Source organism: Pongo abelii, chromosome 6, assembly GCF_028885655.2.
Source record: "Pongo abelii isolate AG06213 chromosome 6, NHGRI_mPonAbe1-v2.0_pri, whole genome shotgun sequence".
In the NCBI taxonomy this organism is placed as follows: domain Eukaryota; kingdom Metazoa; phylum Chordata; class Mammalia; order Primates; family Hominidae; genus Pongo; species Pongo abelii.
The window spans coordinates 147,345,264-147,371,233 of NC_071991.2; the positions used below are offsets into that span (position 1 = coordinate 147,345,264).

General features: G+C 48.1%; 2 non-coding genes and 1 pseudogene across 2 annotated transcripts; 1 reads left to right on the plus strand and 2 right to left on the minus strand.

The window, feature by feature from the left end:
* LOC100939227 (zinc finger protein 746-like) overlaps window positions 1-25,970 on the minus strand; it is a 72,402-nt pseudogene that overhangs the window by 44,603 nt on the left and 1,829 nt on the right.
* On the plus strand, window positions 3,243-3,314 carry TRNAC-GCA (transfer RNA cysteine (anticodon GCA)). Its single transcript has one exon. It is a non-coding gene; the product is annotated as a tRNA-Cys (tRNA).
* Window positions 16,156-16,227, minus strand: TRNAC-GCA (transfer RNA cysteine (anticodon GCA)). The gene has a single exon. It is a non-coding gene; the product is annotated as a tRNA-Cys (tRNA).

Here is a 25,970-nt window from a genome sequence, read left to right on the forward strand (position 1 = left end):
TGATGGGCTGAAGGCAGGCACTAGCTTGAACATCACTGATGCTTCCCACTGGGATGTGGTTTAGAATGATAAGTTGTTGTAAGTTCCAAAACAATTTTCCAGCCACTTAGAATTATTGGATGTTAGAACAGGTATTAACAGGGGATTATGGCCCAAATGACCCCCAAAAGTAGAAGTTCTCTGATTCCTCCTCAGTCCTACTAAATTGGAATTTCTAGGAAGTAATCTATATCTTTGACATGTTCTGTCAGTAATGCTGATGCAAAGTCAGACTACATAACCTCTAATTCAACCTGTCCTGCCATAATATAAACTTCAAAGAAGAGCAGCTAATTAGAACTTTTGAAGTACATGCAGATTATTAGTGACTTGATCATGACTTGTGCCAGAAAAATGAAGTCATGAGAAAACTGACATGAACTATAGGAAGAACAGTGGTGAGGATGACTAGTAAGCTCAACATCAGGAAAAGAGAACCCACAGGTAAGTGGCAGCAGGGGTACCCGGATTTGAACCGCGGACCTCTTGATCTGCAGTCAAATGCTCTACCTGTGAGCTATACCCCCTTGCCTGGTGGACATTCCTCCTTAGCATATTTCACCTGTGTTGCCACACCCAAGGATTCTATAGTGCACTGTAAATTGTATTCATTCCCAGTTAGCTTATGGAAATTGGCAACTCTACCACAACTGACTAGAGACTGCTCTTCTGGTCATGAGTTCACCCCTCCATTTCCCAGAGACCCTTCACTGGTCTACTGGTACTTTTCTACTCTGTAGCCACAACCTGAACTCCTTCAACTGTCTCCTCCCATTCCCTTACTCAGTACCTGATGGGCATACAGGATGGGGGTTGGGGGAGAGGCAGGTGTAAGAATCAAGGCTGTATTAGTCAGCTATTTCCACAACAATGTGTCACAACAAATCATCCCAAAATTAGGCTGTATGAAACCATAAGCATGTCTCGTGCTGATAGGTCAGCAGCATGAATGCCAATCAGCTGATGCAGGCTGGGCTTGACCTGGTGTCTGCTTCAAGCTGTGGGTCCATCTGTGCTTGGTTTCTGTCTGAGCTGGGCTCAAGTCTGCTCCATGTGTGTTCCTTCTATAATCCCAGCTGGAGGAGTAGCAGCTAGCAAGGGGACACTCTTCTGGTGGTGACAGCAGAAATGCAAAGGGGGAGGCCCAACTATGCAAGCAGCTTTCAAGCCTCTGTTTGCATCACATGTGCTAACATCTCATTGATCAAAGCAAGTCAGAGAAGCAAGCCCTAACTCAAGAGCAGGAAAGCATGTTCCACCTCTAGTGGGAAGATCTGCAAAGTCTCATGGTGAAGGTCACAGATACAAAAATAAGTGAAGATCCAGGGCCACTTCCAAGTGGTCACTTGTGCCTTGTAACCCCTGAGCCCCCAAGGCAGGTTGCTTCCTGCTTGCCTTGAAACGGAGGGATTAATCTGATCAGGCCCACCTGCCCTGCTTGCTTTTTGTTGCTTGCTTTTTGTTGTTATTATTTTCCTTTTTCCATGAAGCTGAAGGCCACCATACCTGAAAGCCTCAATGCTGAATGCAGAAACTTAACTTTCATGGGAGGCTTTATAGATAACATACGTAGGTCACATGGTGATGGTCACTTCAGTTGTTTTTCAGGCACTTGGGCCAGCTCCTGTCCAGCTAAAACTGGTTTCGACAACTGACTCTTCAACTGGTCTGAGCAAGTGCCTGAGAGGCGGCCTTTTGACATCAGAGGGCCAAAAACCTCACCCTCAAATCATGCTAATGCCACCATTTTCTGTGGATATGTCCTGTGAAATGTCATGGCATGTACCTGGAGTCCCAGCTATAGAGCAGGCTAAGGTGGGATGGCTTGAGACTGTAGTGAGCTATGATCATGCCACTGCACTTCAGCCTGCATGACAGAGCAACACCTTGTCTCAAAAGAAAAAAAAAGGAGAGAAGGAAGAAGGGAAGGAGGGAGGGAGTGAAGGAAGGGAAAGAAAGAGAAATAGAAAGAGAAATGCCTTTGGTCTTTGATGTTGGTAACCTTTGGATGGGGTTTTTGTGCGGTCGTCCTTTTCATTTATTTGATGCTATTGCTTTCTGTTTGTTAGTTTTCCTTCTAACAGTCAGGCCCCTCTTCAGCAGGTCCGCTAAGAGTTTGCTGGTGGTCCACTCCAGACGCTGTTTTCCTGGGTATCACCAGCAGAGGCTGCAGAACAGCAAAGACTGCTGACTGCTCCTTCCTCTGGAAGCTTCGTCCCAGAGGGGCACACGCCAGATGCCAGCCAGAGCTCTCCTGTATGAGATGTCTGTTGATCCCTGCTGGGAGGTGTCTCCTGGTCAGGAGGCACGGGGGTCAGGAACCCATCTGAGGAGGCAGTCTGTCCTTTAGCAGAGCTCGAGCACTGTGCTGGGAGATCCACGGCTCTCTTCAGAGCCAGCAGGCAGAAAAGTTTAAGTCTGATGAAGCTGTGCCCACAGCCACCCCTTTCCCCGAGGTGCTCTGTCCCAGGGATATTGGAGTTTTATCTACAAGGCCCTGAATGAGGCTACTGCCTTTCTTTCAGAGATACCTTGCCCAGAGAGGAGGAATCTAGAAAGGCAGTCTGGCTACAGAGGCTTTCTGGTGCTGTGGTGGGCTCCAACCAGTCCAAACTTCTGATAAAAACAGCCATGCACTGGGAATGGAGGTGTAGTTCAGAGTAGAGCTTTCCACACTAGCAGCGGAGTTTTCTGGCCAAAACCTGGAGGAGCTGTGTGGTCCTCATGCTATGTTGTCTCCATGATGCTTCCCAGGACTATGCTGATCCATGTCAGGGCCTGGGAACTTCCCCAACTTCACCAACTGTTTCATAAACTGGATTTAATGCAAAGATCCCAGACTGAGAGATATCTTTATATGTCAGCACTGCATGTGTCTCAATTTGCGTCTCCAAACTGCTATTTTGTAGTGTAAACAAGAAGACATCAAACATGTAGACCTAAAGGCTGTTCCAGCAGTAAACGGAAACACTCCTCCCAGCTGCTCCTGTCACCACGGACTGACAGAAAGCGGGGAGATGTGCAGGCATTTGAGCAGGGACCAGGGTTTGGCAACTGGGGATGGACTTTTCTGGGGTGAGTTTGTGGTAAAATCAGTTGCTGGTCTTACTCTCTAAAAGCAAGAAGGAACTTTCAATGTGCTGTAGGACTGCTGGGTGTGATTACCAACATGAAAGGTGCTTATTAGACACTTATGACAAGCAGGGGGTATAGCTCAGGGGTAGAGCATTTGACTGCAGATCAAGAGGTCCCCAGTTCAAATCTGGGTGCCCCCTACTGTACTTTTTCTATTCATACAAGCTGTTATGTTCTTCACAGAAGCTGTTGGTCATATTCCAGTTTCTTTACATCCGTTCCACCTATGATTTTCCCTGGAACTGGAAGCTACAGCTCAGGCCTACCCAGCTGCAACCTGGCTGGATAACTTCTTCTCATCTCTTCCAGCACGAGTTCCACGGGTATCCCTCATATTCTTGGTATTCGTGGTATCTAGCTCCCTGCTCCCCCTACATATGTAATTTCTCAAGCTGTGATGCAGTATGCTTCTGGGTTTTTCCAGGGCAGACCAGAGAGTAGTACTACAGCAGGCTTCCCAGAAACAGACAGGGAATGGTACCCCAAGTTATCACTCTCCTGGCTCCTTCCCACAGCAGCAGTTTGGTGCACTGGAGTGGTGGCCAGACCTGGGGAGACACATCACAGCACACGGCATTCCCATGGAAGGCAGATGTTTCCCCTGGAGAATTGGTTTCTCCCACGCCAGAGCTCACTCACACCCTTGCTTCAACCTTGTAGGCCAAAAGCCTGGCTCAGCTCCTCTAACAAGGGAGACAGAGGCTCTGCAGTGCTGCCCCTACGACCAAACTCCTGTAGCTCTGCGGCTACATGTGAATTACAGCCCACTCTGTGACTGGGGCCCAAGGCTTGGAGGTGGGGGATTAGACTCAAGAGTCTTCGTATGAGATGATTTGGAATTCCAACTTTGTTCTGTGGGCCACAGGGAGACCTGTGTGCTGCAATGAAGAACCAGGTCAGGTCCTTTGTCTAAGGAGGTCATTTAGGAGACATTACAGATACTGGTTTGGAGTTTGCCAAAAGACAAGAACAGGAACTGGTGTTATTTTTTGAATGCTTACTATGCCCTATTATGTGATAATATCATGCTAGGCAGTTTATCATCATTAGCCACCAAGCCTGGCTAATTTTGTATTTTAGTAGAGATGGAGTTTCTCCATGTTGGTCAGGCTGGTCATGAACTCCCGACCTCAGGTGATCCGGCCACCTCGGCCTCCCCAAGTGCTGGGATTACAGGTGTCAGCCATCACGCCCAGCCTAATTTGCACCTTTCTAGACTCATGAGATTTGAGCATCTTTTCATAGGCTTATTGGTCGCTTGGATGTCCTCTTCTGTGAAGTGACTGCTCAAGTCTCTTCTTCATTTTTCTACTAAGTTGTCCATTTTTTAATTGTCTTGTGCAATACTTTATATATTTTGGGAATAAGCCCTTCATCAGTTATGTGCAACAGATACCTTCTCCTGCCATGTGGGTTTTTATTCTCTTGTGTTTATTGGCTCTCATGAATGTTAGCTGATTTCTCTGTGAACTTTTTATCTGTTCAGCAAACGGTATACAGAAGTTACTACATGCCAGTCTTGTTTTATGTGCTTTACGCAGATTAACTCATTCAATCTACATAACAATCCATGAAATACACACTTTTTTCTTTTCTTTTTTTTTTTTTTTGAGACAGAATCTCGATCTGTTGCCCAGGCTGGAGTGCAGCAGCGCGATCTCGACTCACTGCAACCTCCGCCTTCTCATTTTAAGTGATTCTCCTGCCTCAGCCTTGCGAGTAGCTGAGATTACAGGTGCCCGCCACCACACCCGGCTAATTTTTGTATTTTTAGTAGAGACGGGGTTTCACCACATTGGCCGGGCTGGTCTCCAACTCCTGACCTGGTGATCTGACCACCTCAGCCACCCAAAGTGCTGGGATTACAGGAGTGAGCCATGCGCCCGGCCACTGCTTAGCACTTCTTGTATCCTGCCTTTGTGCAAGACTGTCTCTCCTTCCTGATTCCTCACCATGGGTGGGCCCTAAGACTTCTTCTTGGAAATGCCCATCCATCATTGTACTACTGACATCTGGGCCTCCAGAATCCAGCGATGTCCAGGGTCTTCTGCGACTTCCTGGACTTCGCTCTTGTTGCCCAGGCTGGAGTGCGATGGCGCGATCTTGGCTCACCGCAACTTCTGCCTCGCAGGTTTAAGCAATTCTCCTGCCTCAGCCTCCCGAGTAGCTGGGATTACAGGCAAGAGTCACCAGGCCCGCCTAATTTTGTACTTTTAGTAGAGATGGAGTTTCTCCATGTTGCTCAGGCCGGTCTCAAACTCCCGACCTCAGGTGATCCGCCCGCCAGGCTACTGCCCAGGCCCTGCCAGTGGGGAGTTCTGTGCTCTTGCAGGCTCACCAATCCTCCACATCTTCCTCGGCAGTCCACCCTACTGCCGAAAAGGGAAGCCCAGAGGATCTTAACGTTATCATAGAAATCACTGCAGAAGTCAGTGTTTCCCGAGGCTGTCGGGCCAGGAGCAGAGAGGAGTGGCTGACTGCCAGCTGCCTTCTGAGAAGGTGCCCAGGGCTACAAGGCAAAGGCCTGTGGGTAAAGGAGAAAATTCCAGCAGGAAAGAAAGGCAGTTTGAAGAAGAGACAGTTTACCAGCTCCTATGACAAGAGTAGAGGCGGGGCCTTGGCACAGCTGAGGAGGTGAAAAGGAGTTAACCCAAGTGTTCCTCCAAGTCTTCCTTCTAGAAAGGACAGGGTTCTGCCGGCCATCAGGAAGGTCACGTGGGAGGCTGGACACAGTGCCTCATGTCTCTCATCCCAGCACTTTGGGAGGCCAAGGCAAGAGGATCGCTTGAGGCCAGGAGTTTAAGACCAGCCTGGGCAACATAGTGAGACTTCACCTCTACAAAAAAATAAAATATATTAGCTGGGTATGACGGTACACACCTGTGGTCCCACCTACTTGGGAGGCTGAAGTGAGCTATAATTGTTTCACTGCACTCCAGCCTGGATGACAGGAAAACACCCTGTCATTTAAAGACAAAAATGAGTCAAGTGGGGTTGTTGTCTAGCAACATATTTTGGTCCTTGAAACTATGTTTAACGTTGGCCCTCTTAAGGCTTTTGTGGATTCTAAAATCTACTCAGCTACCGCCTTCTCACTATTTCTTGGAGTCGCTCCTTCTCTATCATTCTCCATTAATATTAATTGAAGAAGTGAAAGTTGGAAGAATCACCTTCTGTCCTAGATTGCAGTTGTGTTGGAACACTGGACCAGGAGAGCCAGGCCTAACTCTGTCATTAAGTGTTTTAGAACAGACACCTCAGTCACACAAAGTTTCTCTTGTACGTGCCCACCATAACAGGTACAGGAGGTTGACTCTCAAGGCCGTTCTAGCGGCCACTGGCAGTGCTTTTCCAGGCTGCTGCCCGCAACCAAGGACTCAAGGCAGGGAAGACACAGGCACGGGGGTATTTGAGGAGCGGGGACTGCCTCTTGTTATACACAAGGTGAATGAGTTTTCACTGAGGTAGACCTGGCAGCTCCTAGGAGCTTCCATTGTGAAGTGGCAACGCATAGGTGACTGGTCATCTGGGTGTGACTGCACAAGTCAAAGACATTAATTGACCCCCACAGCAGCAGGAAGGGGTATAGCTCAGGGTTAGAGCATTAGACTGTGAACCAAGAGGCCACCAGTTCGATTCTGGATACCCCCTCCGCATTTTTAATTTTGACATTTTTACATAGGTGCCCACATTTTAACTTCTTCCTTATTAGACACTCAGACACTAGGGTAAATGTTTCATTTTTTTTTTTTTTTTCTGAAACCAGCAATGGTGAGGCTAGAATGTGGTGGTTCTTAACCCCAGGTATAAACTAGAATCACCTGAAGAGTCCATAAAAGTGCCATTTCCCGGGCCCCACCCCAGACCAATTAAATCGGAACATCTAGAGTGGGGCCCCAGGCTGGTGAAAGCTTCCCAGGGGGCTCTAGACTGCAGCTAAGGGCAAGACCCTGCTTTAGCAGAGCTTCCAAGAAGGCTCCTTAGCCCAAGACTGCATTGTTCCCACTCTGCCTCTTCTTATTCATCCTTATTTGAACCCCAAATATCTAGAGAAAGGTCTCAGTTAATTAAGAAAGTGAATTTTGCCAAGGCTGCAGATGCGCGTCTGTGACACTGCCTCAGGCGAGTCCTGACGACCTGTGCCCAAGGTGGTAGGGGCACAGCTTGGTTTTATACATTTTAGGGACAAATAAGCTATCAATCAATATGTATAAGATGCATACTCGTTCCATCTGGAAAGGTGGGACAATGCCAGGCGAAGGTGGGACAACTGGAAGCTGGGAGGGGGCTTCCAGGTCATAGGTAGAGACAAAAGGTTGCATTCTTTTGGGTTTCTAATGAGCCTCTCTAAAAGAGGCAATCTGATACAGATTTATCTCGTAAGCAGACGGGTGACTCTGAATAAAATCAGGTTTGCCCTAAGCAGTTCCCAGCTTGACTTCTGCCTTTAGCTTAGTGATTTGGGGGCCCCAAGATTGATTTTCATTTCACGCTTATGTGGACAGTACTTAAAACTAGACCAGAACAGCATCTTCCAGAAACAAAGGCTCTTTCAGCATTTCCTAGTTGTCTTAATTGTACCCCTTCTGGATCCAGTCATTCTGCCTGGGTTGGGGTGGTACTGGTCTTCTATTTCCAAGACAAACCACCAGGATCTATTGCTCAATGAGTAAGCCCTTAGAAGGCCAAGACAGTTTGCAGAAGATGAAATGTCAACATGTTAAAATATAAGTAAGTTCTACGTTGTGTTCACATGTTCCAATTCTCAATGGCAATTTTATGTCATAGTTAAGCTTTAAAGGCGAACTTCTGCAGAAGGGATCACTGAATTGTATCAACCATCTCAAAAACTAGACGATGTCATGGCGTTCTATGCTTTAGAGAACAAACAGCTTTTTTGACACAAATCTTAAAATTCGTGGAGGTTCAGCTACACAGCATAGAATTCAGAAGCACAATTCATGATTTTTAGTATCCCTTTTACTAATCATGGTTTATGAACCTTTTTAAAAAGTACCTAAAATACATTTAATAATTCAGATTTATGTACACAACAGAAGTTTATATTTTAGTTGGTTAAAAACATGTTCCTGTAATTATCTGAAAGCAAGAAAGTCTTACTATCTTTACATTGAATGGCAGGAAAACACAACAGAGAAGCAGGCATTGAAGACAGAGCCTGGTCAAGTGTAGTGTCATTTGAGGCTCTGTCTAATTTGATCATTTAGCAAATGGCGCTTTGCTCTACTCCTCTGAGTTGAAAATATTCTGCATCCTGTGACTCTCCTTATTAGTACAAGATGTAGTGGCCTGAAAAACAGAGCCACTGTTTTTCAATAAATAAAAGAAAAATCTTTTATTTTCAATGATGTGCTGCATAATTTCCTATTCATTAGATTCCTTTTGTTAACAAGAGATGCGAACTTTTTATTTAGCTCCCCCCCACCCAAAAAAAAAGTGGTATTGGTAACTCAAAGGATAAATGCTAGAGGGGATGGACACCCCATTCCCCATGACGAGCTTATTTCACATTGCATGCCTGTTTCACGAGTTCATATACCCTGTAAATATATACGCTCACTAGATACCCACAAAATCTTCAGGTTTTTAAGAAGTAGCTTTTGCTGTTCCAGTTTCACGAACACTTAGAGCTTTGGCCTAGAACTTGGGTACTTGCCCTTTTCCCGTCCCTGCCCTCCAATGCCTTCTATTAGTGGAAACGGTCTCTCAGGGCAGTCTCCTTCCTGTATCCCCATTACTGTTTCAGCTCCTCCACCCAAGCCCGCCAGCCCTCCAGCTACTCTGTAAACAGTCTCCTTCCTCCTTAGCCTTTCCCTGCAAGTCTGCCTTTTTATCCATCCTTGTACACCTGAAGGGCAGCTTTCCCCTGAAGCCATCCCACCCCTTCAACCTCTGGAATGGAGAGGGTGGGGTCACCTTCTCAGCCTCATTCTCCACATTGGCCGCAAACCCCAGCTCCTCTACCAACTCTCCATGCTTCCCTTCTTTCAAAGCCATCTTCTTTCACCACTCTCTCCTCTCACCATTCATGCCTTCTCTGATATATGGGACTCCACAAACAGTGGACACTTTTAGAACCAGGCTAACAATCTTATTTTCCTCACCGCCCTCTCCTTCTGTCCTCAGGAATGTCAAACGCCATGGCAATGTGCTTCCAATGCTAAGGCCTCCCGAGATTTCCATCCTGCTGCCTCTACAAATGTTCAAACTCCACTCACTGCGGCTCTCAAGGGGTGTGGTGAGGCACAGATTCAGCATTTTCCACTAGTGTCTTCTACCCTGCTTCTTGGTTATCAGCTGGGCACATCGCTTCCCAGAAGGAAATCTGCATTTCCCAGACCCTCTTGGAGCTGTGAGGCCACAGACAGAAGGCTGGTCAATGAGATGCAGGTGAAAGTTATGGGTGTCCTTACAGCAAAGACTTGTCTTTTCCATCTTTCTGCTGCCTGGGAGGTCGATGAGATGCCAATGTGGGTGATGGCATGCTGGAATGAAAGCCAAGCCCGCCAGACAGTCAGAAAGGAGAACTCGGGTTCTTGACCCTATGGAAAGCCATGCCTGGACCACCTAGCTGTGGACTTTTAAGTGGCAGCTTTTAAGCTTCTGGTTTGTTTGCTTCTTTCCATTTTGCTATAATCCTTCGTTATTTTGGTTGTTCAGCATTCATTGCCAAACTTGATCATCACTTATTCCCCTTCGAGATCTCAGAATCAGAAAACTCCTTCAATGACGCCTTTTCTGATGTTTACATGTACTTACTGTTATAGAAAATGGTTCATTATCCTCATTTTGACCTTAATCTTGTCTACCTCCCTCTGTTCCCATGACCGCAGAGCCACCTTGGGGCTCACCTATCTTCCTGCCTATTATGGACCCCATGTTTGGCCTCTCAGTCATGAGTCCAGCTCCTTTGAGGGCTTGGCCTGTGGTCTGTATACCTCCCTCATGAGCCCTTCTGCTTCTGCGGATACACTTTTGCCATTGGCCTTTCCCACCTTTGCTCTGGAGGAGCCAGTCTTTGCTGGATTAAATTGTACAGCCAGACAAATGGTCCCACTGCAAATCTATGCCAGTCTGACCTCAACCAGTGCCTCTCTCCTAATGAGCAATGATTTTATTCCTTTCTAATTCACCTATTCTCCATTTCCCACAGTGCCTGGTTCACGCTTTGCCCTTCTTGCCAAGTAATGAGTCCCACCCTACCTCCTTTATTCTCTTTGAAAGACCTGTTTTCTACCTGACTGAGAAGACCAAGGTATAGAGTCCCCTCAGCATCCTCTGCTTCTCTGCATCTTCACCTTCTCCTCATCCCCTCCAGGTTAAGAGACAAAGCCTGGTTTTAACCAATTCCCTGCCAATGGATATTTAGATGGTCTCCAGTGTTTGCTGTGAGGAATTTAAAAACCACTGTCCATGAATCTCCACATATATGTGTCTTCATGCAATTATAGGAATATTTTTGAAGGATAAATTCCTACAAGTGGTAATCTGTAGAGAATCTTTTTTTCTAACTTTATTTTAGGTTCAGGTGTACATGTGCAGGTTTGTCATATAGGTAAACTCATGTCTTGGAGATTGGGTGTACAGATTATTTCGTCAGGCATGTACTATGCATATGTATTTTTTCGATCTTCTCTCCTGTCCCCCTAAGTGCAAGTGTGTAGTGTTCCCCTTCTGTGTCCATGTGTTCTCATCATTTAGCTTCCACTTGTGAGAACATGCAGTATTTGGTTTTCTGTTCTTGTGTTAGTTTGCTAAGGATAACGCCCTGCAGCTCCATCCATGTTGCTCCAAAGGACATGATCTCGTTCTTTTTTATGGATGCATAGTATTCCATGGTGTACCTGTGCCACATTTTTAAAAGACTATTATTTTTTGAGTATCTTTTTTTTTTATATACAAAAGAAATTTGCTTTTCACTTGACAAATTATCACGAACAGTATTCTATGTCAAATACAAGTCTCCAGACATGGCCACTGGGTCTCCTTTCAGTGCAGGGAAAGGTGGTGTCACCTAGTTACAGTTCTGTCCCCAGCCTAGCACACCTCACATGATGCTCAACAATTGCTACTAAGAGAATTATCTGGATGACCTGAAGGGTCTCTCCATTTATAAAGGTCAACAAGGCCACCAGGGTGTCCTTAGCCAGAAGTGATGATGGAGAAAGAAGTATTAGGGACAGGAGGGAGGCCAGAGTTCAGAGAAACAGAACTGGCCTGGACATCCAAACTGGCAGAGCTGGGTCTTGGTGTGTCGACACACGAAAATGGTGTTAATTACACTATCCTCCTATGACTGGGTGTACGGCTCAGGGGTAGAGCATTTGAGTAGAGATCAAGAGGTCCCTGGTTCAAATCCAGGTGCCCCCTACCCTGTTTTACTTTTAATCACCAAAGTGGGTCCTGGGTCATAAGCTCCACCCAATCCACCCACTTGGGGAAAAATGACACAACCTATCTAATCCCTGATGCACAACATCTCTGAAGTGCAGACTCAATAGTCCTCAAATGATTTTATGGACTTTAAAAGTTTGTAAGGCACAGACCCCTGCCTCCTGCAGCCCTCTGGGTACCACTCCAGCACTTCTGCAGAGTAGTCCAAAATCTCCCCAGGGACATCCACGTGATCCCCAAGAGGGCTGGGCCATGTCTCTAAGTCCTGCTGTATTCTCCACAGCACCCAGCTTCCACTGTGGCACAGGAGAACCTGAAACAGCCACAGTCTCATGCCCACCTTCAATGGGCATGAGAAATCTAATGAGCTTAGATTTCTGAGCTTAGTCTGCTGCACCCTGGACTTTGGCTCTGTGCCCTCAGGTTCTGGATTTCCCATCTGGGGCTGCTGCAGACTCACACCCTGGCCTACTCAGACCAAGGATTGGGGAAAAGCAGGATTCTGGGAGGATCTGTGAGACGGTGGGCAAGGAGCGAGATGATGGAGGAAGTCAGCTGGGACTTCCCAGAGGACTGACCTGATCCCATCAACCTCTTCTCTCTCCTCCATGCAGACAGATACAGATCACGGGCTCCAGCAAGGGAAAGGAAGCTGGAGTCAGATTCCAAAATCAGTAAATAAAAATAAGAATAGGTAAAGGGCAAGCTGATTGGAACCTTTTGATCAGTCCTCTAAGGCTCATCTCATTATTATATGATGAAAACCTTGTAGTCTGTAACCTTTTGCGTGAGAGGAGCACACCATGGGTAGTAACTGTGGTCTCTCGAGCCCCCTCTGATGGTGGTAGCTAAACAAAGCAAGATGCAGGATGTGTTCTTTTCTGGGATATTCTGATGTTACCCAAATTACTGGATCTCCAGAAGCTTCACAAGATGCAGCAGAGCCACCAATAATCCCAAATTATGTGGATATTTCCCACTCCTCCATGTAGTTTCCAGGCAAACAGCTGAAGGGCCTAACATGGGAAATCGGGCAGAAGGATTCACTGTCCACGACTGGATATTTTGGCAGAGTCCTTTTCTCAAGCTTGGGTTCCCTTATCATCAAGGCAGGCAGGTTCTTTGAGCAGATTCAGACCTGGGGAATGGGTCAGAGGTCAGGAACTTCCATTGTGTCAGCTATGGTGGTAGTTCAGGTCTACACGTCTAGGGGACCACGATGGGCTCCCCATTCTCAGGCCGAAAATCCTCACCACTGATGAGTCACAGCCAAGACCTGTGTGGCACAGACCACATAGTAACACCCAAACTTCACTTCGGGATAAAGTATCACAGTGCTTGGCCTCCGACACCCTAGGATCCTCCCAGCCCCACTGAAATCAGAGGCTCCCTTTCCACTATCATCCCTCCCACCAGCATCTCTGTCCACAGACAACAGCTACGAGAACTCTTTCTACGAATGTAGAAGCTCCACACACCTACGTATTTTTCAAGCCAGGTTAAGTCACACGTGATAAATCCACTCTAACTTACCTACCCCCTGAAGCCTATGGATTCTTTCTACATTATAGCAAGAAATCCCTAGTATCTCAAATGCATTTAGAATTGGCCTCCTGTGAATCCAGACTTAGGTCCACCAACGGAGCAAACAGTTTTATCCCAGCTGCTCTAGCTATGGTATCTTAAATAGAATTTTAATTGAGTACGCTCCTAATAAAAAATTCAGGCTCATTTAAAATTAGTCTTTCTACTTTATGAAGTACTCCAACAATCTGTATCCACACATGGTCTTGAAGTTTTTGCTGACATACATTAGCCAGTTGGAAATGATTTTGGTATCTGAGTCTTCGCCTCCCAGCAACTGGTGCCCAAGCTCAACTGAGATCTTACTCTCACCGTAGGTCAAGAGACCATGAGGGTGGGGAACCCAATCTCTTGCAGTGAAAACCCTTCCATCTGGGCTGGTTGGCTTTCAGGCAGGAAGAAGCGGCAGGCTTGGAGACTAGGTAGGGTTGGTGATTTGGGATAAATCAAGTTTTCCAAATGGTCCCATAAATCCATCTTACAATTCCTGAAGTTCTACCCTCTTAATCACTGACCTGTTTTCAGCTGGGAGACTGGGGGAAGCTGCCGATTCCATGGACATCAAAGTTTGGCGCCCACAGGGATCAGCCCTGGCTCTCATTTTCAGCTGTTTCGCTTATTTGGTGGCAGGAGATCGGAGAGTTTTGTTATACAGTCAGAAAAAGGCCTGTGTTTTTGTCCATGTAGAACACATCATACAGGGTGACACGTGAGCTATTTGCCTTAAAACTGGTAGGACCAGCCTTCCTGCCCAGAGGCCACTTATAATCTGGGAACTACAAATTGGTCCTGATGGAACTGCAGGCAAAAGTTACTCAACTTTTCTACAGTCTGATATGGGATTCTGGATTTCTATCCCCATAAACTACCTAGACTGTCATTACCTTCAAGTTTAATGAGGACAGATTTCCAATTCACATTCCTTTCACGTTTCTGTAATCACTTGTTACACATCCCTGGTACCAGCAAGGGCACTTTGATTAAAGAAGACGTCATCTAAGGTTACTGCAGACACAGAGGGCAATTGCTCACAGGATGGCAAGAAGCTCATGCACCTCAGAGAAGCCTGCAGAGCCAGGCTCGTCAAATAGGCAGGACCGGCTGGGTGCGGTGGCTCATGCCTGTAATCCCAGCACTTTGAGAGGCCAATGAGGGCGGATCACGAGGTCAGGTGTTTCAGACCAGCCTGGCCAAGACGGCGAAACCTCGTCTCTACTAAAAATACAAAAATTAGCTGGGTGTGGTGGTGGGTGTCTGTAGTCCCAACTACTCGGGAGGCTGAGGCAGGAGCATCGCTTGAACCCCAGAAGCGGAGGTTACAGTGAGCCAAGATCGTGCTGCTGCACTCCATCCTGGGCAAGAGAGCGAGACTCTGTCTCAAAACAAACAAACAAAAACCAGGCAGGACCTCAGCCCACCCTGGCTTGGGAGCCGCCACTGCCACAACAGACGCTGGCTGCAGCCTCTGGCCCTACTGCCATTGCCAGAGCTCTGCCACCTCCAGAATGAATTCCAAATTCACCCTGCCTCTATGTAGGATTTATTCAACATTCACAGTCTTGTTTAGGAGAATATAGTTGGCCAAACTGAAGCCATTACCAATTGTGCTGGTTAGTTTTATGTGTCAGCTAGGCACAGTGGCTCACGCCTGTAATTCCAGCAGTTTGGTAGGCTGAGGCATGTGGATCACTTGAGGTCAGAAGATTGAGACCAGCCTAGACAACATGGCGAAACCCCATCTCTACAAAAAATACAAAAATTAGCTGGGCGTGGTGGTGCGCACCTGTGGTCCCAGCTACTCAGGAAGCTGTGAGCCCAGGAGATGGAGACTGCAGTGAGTTGAGATCACACCACGACACTCTAGCTTGAGTGACAGAGGGAGACCCTGTTTGTCTCAAAAAAAATTTTTTTTCCTTAAATGTGTCAACTTGGCTAGGCCATGGTGGCCAGATGTTTGTCCATAGCAATCTGGATGCTGCTGTGAAAGTATCTTTTAGATGTGATTAACATTCAATCTATAGACTTTGAGTAAAGCAGATTACCCTCCAAAATGTGGGTGGGCCTCATCCAATCAGATGAAAACCTTATGAGGAAATGTCTGCTATCTTCCAAGAAAGGAACTTTGCCTCCACGCTATCTTCAGGCTCGAGCTGCAACCTCAACTCTTCCCTGCGTCTCCAGATTGCTGCCATGCCCTGCAGACATCAGACTTGTGAGCCCCCACAATGGCATGATCCAATTCCTTAAAATCTCTATGTGCACACACACACACAGCCCCTATTGATTCTGTTTTCTCTGAAGAACCCTCATTCACACACCAACATTCAGAGGGAGGACATATCTGACCTCATTTTTTCCTTAACCAGAGACAGGATCCTCTTCCACCAAGACTTACACAATTGTGAATTCCCCAAATGAGGCTTGAGATGTGCAAGGAAAAAAAAGAGTTCTCCCCAGACCTGTGAGCACTTAGCCTTCAAGAAATTGGGTTTCTCTAGAGCTTCCGGTGCCAGGCGAGGCTTTCTAGTGAGGACCTGACCTGCTTCCTCTCTCTCCTGCTTTGCAGAATGAATCCATGTGTGTTGAAGAAAAGCTAAGAGTAGAACATCCTATCATGATCAGTGAGTGAAAAGATGTCGGGAGAAAAGCTGAGTGTTGGGAGAGAAGTTGAGGCAGGGCTTGCACGTCTGGCTAGACTTGCTGGCTCCTTGCTTCTAGCCCTCCCACTATTCGTATGTTTCTCATTCACTTGATACACTGTTTCCTTTCAATCCCCACATCCTCACCACCTGTTTGTTTGAGCACCAATAAATAGCATGTGCTCCCAGAGCTTGGGGCCTTCGCAGCCTCCAGACTTGCCATGGCCCTCTGGTCCCACTTTCTCTCTCAAACTGTCTTTTTCTCATTCCTCTGACTCCGCTGGACTTCGTCACCCCCATGACCTGGTGTTGGGTCTGATCACCCCAACAAAAGAAAATAGGAAGGGGGCACCTGGATTTGAACCAGGGACCTCTTGATCTGCAGTCAAATGCTCTACCCCTGAGCTATACCCCCATTTAATTGCCTGTCTCCAATAAGAACTATAAACCTGTATGGCCACACCCTGACTGTCACCATTATAAGATGCGTACTTGCTTCGTCACGATACACCCCCTTCCTACTCCACACCTGCCTGCCAGCTCTACTTATAACCAGCATCCTTCCTCCTCCAGTGTCTGACTGAAGGCAGGGACATTAAAATCACTGAGGTTTGCAGCCAGGACATCCTTTAAACTCGCCTAGAAGGGCGGGACTCAAAGAAATGGTTGCTCAACAGACCCTTTAAAGGTGAGGTTGGGCTGGGCAGAGCTGGGTAAAAGCAAAAGTTCTTGAGCCCCACTTGAGAACTCCTAAGCCACACTCTCTGGGAAAGGACCTAGGGACAATGTGTGCTTCTAACCAACTCCCTGCACCATTCTGACTCATGGTTTGGAGACACTGGTTTAACGTGTTCCCTCACATGGTACAGATCTAGAAAAAATGACAGTATTTAAAATCATGCCCAAACAAAACACACCTGATTAAAGACCAAGTCATGACTAGAATCCACATTCATGATAAAGGGCCTCTTTGCACTGAACACTCTGAGGCAGGAGTTGAACTGCCTTTTCTTTTCCTCTTCTTTCCTCTTCTCCTCCATTTGCTGAATCCCACAATGTGTCAGATAAAAGTAGTGACCAGAAGACAGGATCCAATCCATGGAAAAGTGGAGAAGTGGAGAATCAGAGCAATCTGTGGTCACTGGGACATGACACAGGATGGAGTGATTGCAAATACGTGGGCAGAGTGAAAGGAAGGGCCAACAAGTGACACCGTCTTGAACCAGGGACTACTTGATATGCAGCCAGATGCTCTGGCCCCAAAATGTGCCCTCTCAACTGTTTAGATTTTCCTGATTGACACTGTTTCACCTATGTTCTCATGCCCAAGGATCTAATATACATTGTAATTTCTCATCATTTTCACTGAACCACTGGCAACTGACCTCCTTCATACAGACCTCTATCTGGCTTTGAACTTACCCTGTCCTTCCCCACGGACCTATCAAAGGACTTCTAGAAATCCTTCCTGCCTAGAATCCTGCAGCCTCCTCCTCAGTCCCTGTGTGGGGCAACAATTTAGAGAACTGCTGTTTAGAGCTGGAAGCTTCCTCTCTCCTTCTCTACTGCTTTAGTTTTATCTTCTCTTACCTACATCCCATACTCTCTCTCCACTTCACTTTCACCCTCTGCACAGTGGGGTACTTTGGGCCTTTGCCTACATTGTTTCGACTGTCTTTTCTTCCCTCTCCACACTTACTAGTCCTTCCCTTTAAAAGGGAGACGCCTTAACAGAGGGGACCCAGCCCCATGCTGGCCCCAAACCATTAGCTCAGCACAACTGGCAGAGCCAGGACCAGGCATGAAGGCTATTTGAGCCCTAAAGCTCAGGCCTCCAGTATCCTGAATTAAGACAAGGATCTCTCCCCACCAGGTTGGCAGAAATGTAATTATAGAAACTGGGCAAAGACGTAAAGAAACAGGTTCTTCATAGCTAGCTGCTGCTAGGAGCACCCGGTGGCACTGGGGTACTTCTGGGGACAGCAATATGGAAACGGCAGAGACAAAATCAAGCAAGCCTACGATATGGTGAGGCCACCGCTGGGTCTGTTTTCTGGAGTAGCATCCCCACAGGGGCACAAAGAGACAGGCCCAAGAATGATCACTACAGTATCGCTTGTGAGTGTGAAAAATCAAAAAAAGCTTAAGTGCCAATCAGTGGAGGAATGGAAAATAAGTTATAATATAGTTGCTTCTGGAATATTAAGCATCTGTTAAAAGGAATAAACTTGATCTACATGTATCAACATGGATAAGTCTGAAATACAGAATGAGCGATAAATATAATGACATCTATGTAACGTTTCAAAACACAAAAATCCATATATTGTTCACAATTACCAATGCACACAGCAGACGTTTTAAAATGTGGATAGAGGGTGAGCGCGGTGGCTCACGCCTGTAATCCAGCACTTTGGGAGGCCAAGGCAGGTGGATCATGAGGTTACGAGATCAAGACCATCCTGGCTAACATGGTGAAACCCTGTCTCTAATAAAAATACAAAAAATTAGCCAGGTTTGGTGGCATGCGCCTGTAGTCTCAGCTACTCCAGAGGCTGAGGCAGGAGGATTGCTTGAACCTGGGAGGTGGAGGTTGCAGTGAGCCAAGATCGTGCCACTGCACTCTAGCCTGGGCAACAAAGAGAGACTCCGGCTCAAAAAAAAAAAAAAATGTGGATAGAAAGGATAAACAGACAATTCAGGACAAGCGGCTGCCCTAGGGAGGTCTGGGAGACCTAAATGGTATCAGAAATCCATTATTTCGCACACACACATCACACACATACACACACACACACGTTTTGAATTACAAAGCACGGCATACATTCAGCAAATAGTTATTGAATTCCTACTCTATGCTCAGCAATATTCCAGGTGCCTAGAATTAATATACGAAGAAAACAGTTAGAAAATCTTTGTACTTTGAAACTGACATTCTAATGAGGGAGACCTGACATACGATGAATCTATAAATAGGAAATGTATATATTACGTGACGCTGTCTGACACGGAAGACCCAAAGCAGGAAACGAGGCCCGGAGTCCTGGGTCGGGAGGGACTGCAGTGCTGATGACAGGAAAGGCCTGCAGGTGGGACCTGCCTGAGGAGCATTCCCAGCAGAGGGCACTGCGAAGGTATTGGCACAGGGCGGAGGGGACACCACCAGGGATGGTGCAGCTGGGCAGAGTGAGAGAAAAGTGGAGGTGAGCCGACGGTGTGGGTCAGATGGAAAGCCAGGACTTGGGTCTAAAAGGGATTACTCCGCTGGGCTGAGACGAGACTCCGGGGGATCACGGCAGGGGCTGGCAACAACCTCAGCAAGAGATGATAAGCCTGGGTGTCAGACTGGAGGGGACAAGGTGCGGACAGACTCTGGGCAAACCTGGCAGGGAGGGCCAGTAGGGTTTCTGGTGGAGTGGATGGGGATGTGGAGGAGGAGGTCAGAGAGGACTCCTGGGGTTTTGCCTGCAAATGGAAGAGTGGAGCTGCCATTTACTGGGTTGGGGAGAATGTGGGAGGAGTAGGCTATTCAGAGAAGACAGGAGCTCAGCTCTGGGAATGTTTACGGGGAAGTCTATGAGACACTCAGGTGGAGATGCAGGCCAAGCAGCTAGATGTGTGGAATTTGGGGCAAAAACCCAGGTTTAATGCACACATTCCTAGATGGTACATGTGGCCCCAAGACCCCAGGGGACGATGGGAGTGAGGAAATGCAAGTAGAGAGGGGGTGTGAGAACCAAGGGCACTCTGGGGCTGAGAGGTTCCACAGGGCAACAGGAACCTGTGAAGAAAGAGCAGTGAAGGTGGGTGGCAGGTGAGAGGAAAGTGAGCAACATGGCAAGTGTTACGAACAGGCCAAGTAAGAAGACAGACCGTTCAGCACCATGGAGGGCCCTGGTAACCAAGGTTGGAGAGGTTTTGGTGGAAGGAGGGAAGAGGCAAGAGACGGCAAGCACAGATGTCCCCAAGGGGCTCTGCCACGAAGCGGAGCAGAGAAGTGGGCCGTGGCTGTAGGGGTAGAGGTCAAGGCAGGACTGACTGTGTTGCCCTTGAGAAGCTGGCATGGGGTGGGATGCAGCGCCAGGTGGAAGTGGGGCTTTGGCTGGAGAGTCGACAGTTTAGCAGTCACAGGACTGAAGGCAGAGAAGGGGGCACAGGTGCAGGCAGATGGCATGAGGAGGGCTGTGCGAGTGAGTGGTGTATTTCTCTTTAAAAAAAGGGGGTTAAAATATAAAAATCGATCTCAGCTGTGGCCTATACAGAAACAGATGAGCTAAATTTGGCCGTCAGCCACAGTATGCTGGCCCCTAGGCTAGGGAAACACAGTGTGGCTGCGTGGCAGAGCGCCCACTGAAGTCGCTGGGCGTGGATGTCACGTGACCCCAGCAGCCAGCTTACCTGGTTCTCTGCAGCCACGTGCAGCTGCTTGGCTGCAGGTGCAGAACACCGATGGATTTCACCAGGTGGATACAATGAACTACACAGGGCGAGAGTGCTGGGGCTGTGTGCAAGGGGGACCACAATGGTGGGTATGGAGGGAAATGAGGAGAGAGGGCAGTGAAAAGGCAGCAGGGTCGATGGCTTGCAGGTCTTAAAAGACTGGAAACTGCTGGAATCAAGACACCAGAGAGGGAATTGAAGGGACGGCAGGAAGCGGCTGAGGAGTGGTGTGCTGGAGATGGAGATGGTGGTTGTGGTGCAGTCACTGTCATCATAGTCATGGATGGCTGTGGGATGGGTGGAGGTGGCACAGGACCATCCACAAGAAGGCTGCCATGGCCAAGACTGAGGGCAGGAAGAGCGATGAGAAGAGAGGGAAGGTCTGCAGAAGCAGCAAAAAAGACGAGGCCTGAGACCCAAAGGCAGGGTCCCTACAGAGGGAGTGAGGCTGGCAGAGACGCAATCATGAGAGGCGAGGACCCTGTCCCTGGTGGGCCTGGGCTCAGATGGAGGCAGGGAAGAGGATGACAAGCACTCAAGAGGGCTGCAGTCCCCTGGAGCTCAGTCCAAGCAGGGAACACTCAGGACCTGGCGGGTCTGCTGAGCCCTGAGTCCCACAAGGCTCAGTGGAGGGATGTGCAGGAGGTGAGGAGAAGGGGAGGTGAGGTCTCACAAGGGGATGGGTCAGGCCAAATGTGGCAAGGGATGAGCTGGGAGTCCTGGCTTCTCAGACAAAGGGGACAGGGATAAAGGCCACAGAGATCCCTGCCGACAGGCTCGGGATGGACAGTGGAGTTCGTGTCTACTCATCTTGTCTACTGGTGGGTAGAGGCCACGGATGCTGCTGAACATCATACGATGCAGCCAGAGTGTGTTACGGGGTCTTACCAGCAACCAGCATATTTCCAGGCCCCTCTTTCCTCTCATTTAATGATGCTGTGGAAGTGAGGGAAGCCTCCACACATGGTGTAAATACAACCAAACCCACCCACCCAGAACCTCCCACCCAGGCTAGGAAGCTGGGGACGCACACGGGTTCTAACCCTCTTTTCCAGCCCAAAAGTATCTGTCCTTGGCCATCTTTCTGTCCTCTAGTGTTCAGCACTGTCCTTGACATCTAGAAGATTCTCAAAATGCATCTGTAGGACTAAACTGTCAATGTCCTGATGACGACTGGCAAAGCAGCCAGCTCGGAACATGCTTCTGCCCTTAGGAAAGTGCAAATCTGACTGAGATGAGATGACGAACATGGGGGATGCACTTACTTTCACACAAGTGGAGCACAGGAGGGCCTCTGTGGAACACCACCTTTCTCAGTGTCAGACGAAAGGCAAAACCAAGGCAGGTGGGACGGTCAAGGGCGGGTCTTCTGGAGGAATCAGGGGTCGAGCCTTGCAGAGATGTGGTCTCCCTGGTCAAATGACCCAGCAGGTCTCCAATTCAGAAATTTGGTTTTTCTCCTGTGTCCATCTGTCCTTCCCTTAACTTTCAAAGGTGCTGACTGGCTCCAGGGAAATCTGAGACAACTTAAATAAATGTGTGCTTCTAATCATACTGAACCATAAGGCTGGCCAATGTGTTTATGTTCTACAACTGCTACTGGCTTAAATTAAGGCTGAGTTCGGACGCGGTGGCTCATATCTGCAATCCCAGCACTTTGGGTGGCCGAGGCGGGCAGATGGCCTAAGGTCAGGAGTTCAAGACCTGCCTGGCTAACATCGGGGGTGAAACCCTGCCTCTACAAAAATACAAAAATTAGCTGGGCATGATGGCAGGTACCCGCAATCCCAGCTACTCGGGAAGCTGAGGCAGGAGAAATGCTTGAACCCAGGAGGCGGAGGTTGCAGTGAGCTGAGATTGTACCACTGCACTCCAGCCTGGGTGACAGAGCAAGATTCCGTCTCAAAAATAAATAAATGAATAAATAAATAGACATTGGTTTTCGGAAGCAAGGCTGACTCTGCAAAGCTTTGAATTAATTTTGTTTTCAATACGCAGCTGCCCCTTGAACAACATGGGTTTGAACTCTGCAGGCCCACCTGTAAGTGAATTTCCTTCTGCCTCTGTCACCCCCGAGACAGCTAGACCAACCCCTCCTCCTCCTCCTCAGCCTACTCAATCTGAAGATGACAATGAGGAGGATGACCTTTATGATGCTCCACTTCCACTTAATGAGTAGTAAATATATTTTCTTTTCCTTATGATTTTCCTAATAACATTTTTTGTCTAGCTTATTGTAAGTATACAATACATAACACATAGAGCATACAAAATATGTGTTATTCCCTGTTCATAGTATCAAGGCTTCTGGTCAATAGGAGACTATCCATTAACTTTTTGGAGAGTCAAAAGTTAGACGCAGATCTTCAGCTGCGTGGGACTGGGGGCTGGCGCCCCTGGCCCCTGTGTTGTTCAAAGGTCCACTATGCTCCTGCCTTCCCTTTCAGTGTCCTCCTTTCCCTTCCCTCAACCTGTGCCTTGCCTTTGTTTCTTCCTAAAAGATTAGGTTTGCCACCTGTTTCCCTGATAGAAAGTGTTCGTTTCTGGAGCGTTAGCTGACTAAGTTAGAGATTAAAACTCAACTATAAAAAACTCAACATAAAACCTGTAAGTTTCATGTTTCTCCTCGACTCTCTCTGGAAAGATCACACCCTTCCTGGCCTTTCCGTCTCTGTTTCCCGCACATCACCTGATGCCTCCCTGGCCTTCTCCTAGCCCTTACCTGGACTGGGGTCCACAGGAACATCTGGAATCTTGGGGCCAGGGCGGCGCCAGTTGCAGGGCTCCTTCTCTTGTTCAATCTGGGAGAGGACCTCGGGCTTGGAGATGGCGTAGTCTGAGGAAAGACAGAAGGTTAGTTTTTGTCACGTTCCAGTCATAGCTGAGGACAGTCAGCCCGGAAAACCAACAATGGTCTAGAAACGAAATCTCCTGATTGTCATAGAGCAGTAGCTCTCAACCACAGGCAACTTTGCTCCCCGGGGACATTTGGCAAAGTCTGGAGACAATTCTGGGTGTCGTGCTCAGGGCTGGGGGAGAGGTGACTGGCATCTGGAGGGTAGAGGCCAGGGCTGCTGCTCAACATCCTACGATGCAGAGGATGCCCCCGACACACAGAATCACCTGGTCCCAAATGTCAACAGTGCCGGGGTGAAGAAACTGCCACAGAGCATGCACGTTCAACAGCAGTGCATTTGTGCTGATGAAACAACCTCATGTCTGCACCTGCTCCTGCCCTAACAGGTCTCACTGCCCTTGGCTCCAGGGTCACACAGAAACCATCAGGAAGAGGAAATCAGCCTGGGAAGAAACAGAATCCAGGCCCTTCCTGAGCAAGATCAAACAAGGAGAGCAGCAGTAGCCCAAGAAAATGAGGGAAGTAAAGTTTTGAGGCATGAAGAAAATGTCAGCTGCAAGCAGCACCGTTGGCCCATGTTCTCCACTGACTCAAGGCATGTTGCCGTAAGGGCCACGCGTATCTGTAGAAGAAGGCTGAATTAGAAAGAGTCTTCCTCAAATGTGAGTCGATTACTTACTGGATCTGAGAGCAGGAGGGGTCCACCCCGCCCCAAGTCAGCACCAATAGAAAGGTCCACACCCAGGACCAGTGCAGGAGAGAAGCCACCACTTTTCCCAGCTTGGCATTCTGGGGCCCTGCGCACAAGGCGAAGGGAGCTTTTAACTCCATCACCCAGGGCTCATCTTTCACAGGAGGTAACAACTCTCAAGGTCAATACTTCTGGTGATTTACATATCACTGTCATGAAAACAACCACGTGGAGACAGAAGTACAGGGACTTCCAAAATCCAATAACGAGTGTCAGGCCTCACCCAAAGAGACCAGCGTCTCGCAGTTGCCCCTCATCACGTGCTTGTAGAGCTCCTTCTGCCAGTCCTCCAGCTTGCCCCACACTTGCTCAGAGAACTACACAGCCACATCATCAAATGTTATAGGCACCTGAAACCACAAGTGTCACACTCGCTCACCCACACGCTCACAGGCTTGGCCCGCAGCCTCCCCAACCCCAGGGCGCCCCAGGGCTACCTTAGGGGACTCCGCCCTTGCTGCCCGGGCGCAGCCGCAGGATCCAGAAGTTCCTGTTGCGCAGCAGGTTCTCCACGTTCTCCAGCCACCTCTGCAGCAGCCCGTACTCCTGCAGCAGGGTTCCCAGCACGGCCCACTTGCCCTCCAGCTGGTTCCCGAACTCCACGGCTGTCTTCTCGCAATCAGCCAGCTTCTTCTCGGCCATCCTGGTTCAACCTTCTAGGGAAAGCAGGCGAGCAGCCTGCGATTCAATCTTCCTCTCCATGGCCTGAATCGTGGCTGCCATCGTCCACGGAGAAATCTTTCAGGAACAAAAGAGAAACTGGCATCATTCATCCCATCCACCGTCTTCATTGAGCCCCTCTCTCCCTAGGCACGGGGGAGCTGGGCTGGGAGTCCATATGTGTGGACAAGTGGGGCTATCCTGCACCACATGCCAGATCTCAGGTTGGCAATCACCTGCTTGGGTATGTTAGGTCTATGTCTGGGTGGATGCCTTTACTCCAGGCCTCTGCAGCACAATGCAGACCCTTATCACGGTGCTTATCACCCTACACAGTAATTTCCTACCGACGCCTACACTGTGGGCTCCCTGAACATGGTATTGCATCTTTTCACACCACGGTCCTTGACACTTGCCTGGCACTCAGTGCAATTTTGCTACGTATACTGTGACTTAGCATTGCTCAGTATTTTAGTGGGGAAATGGTAAACTGCAGATTTACTAGAGCCCAGCCTGCACCTCCCCTCATGATTACACAGGAACTGTCTATTGACGATGACGCAGCAAAAAAAAAAAACACCACAGCTCGTTCACTGAAACGGCACAAACAAGAGTACTGCTCATTTTTTTTTAAAGCATCTTATGTCCCCTTTTAATAAACATAAAAATCTAATGGCCAGTTCCTCTTCCCCCAGGACAGTCTCATTTTGTCCCCTTCCCATCTGCCCCTCCCCACAAGCTAAAATCCCCATGACTGCAAATCTCCATCAGTCCAGAGTTTTTTGACACTGCATGAGTCCTACAAGATTCTTTCTCTTTCCCAATTCCCACCCCCTCAAGGTAAAAGTGATGGCCTCAATCATTTTTGTAGCTGTACTAGGAGTGGTGACATACAGTCTGGTGAGGAAAATGGACATATGCCACAAACTTACACTTATATATGGGCAAAAGCCATCTTAATTCGAGATGAGGGGCTTCCCTGTCCTTGGAAACATTCACATGGCCTATCAGTGACTGACAGCTGGGGACAAGGAAGAACGAGCACATTTTGCCTTGGGTGGGGAGCTGGACTATTTGAGCCACCCACATCTGAAAGTGGAACCTACAGGGCAGAGAGGAGCTCCTGGTATCCACGCCCAAGGATCAACGCCTCCTTACAACATTCTGCAAAATAATTTCTCAACAAAAGGTTGCCGATTATTTGCAAACTGAAGAAGTAGCTACTAGAAACCAGTGTGGATTCACTTAGGGAAAGTCACTGAGAACTACAATGTGAATAGATACCTCAAAAAATAGAGACAAAAGGAGAGTTTGAGCAGAAGCAGAAAAAAAACTTGTCCAGGACAGTACTCAAGGGCCTGTCTGGCTGTTTGGAGGCAAACAGGACCCAAAGAAGGTAGGACTCTAAGAGGTCTTCAAGGCTGGGAGGTTCTGGACAAGCCGAACTGTT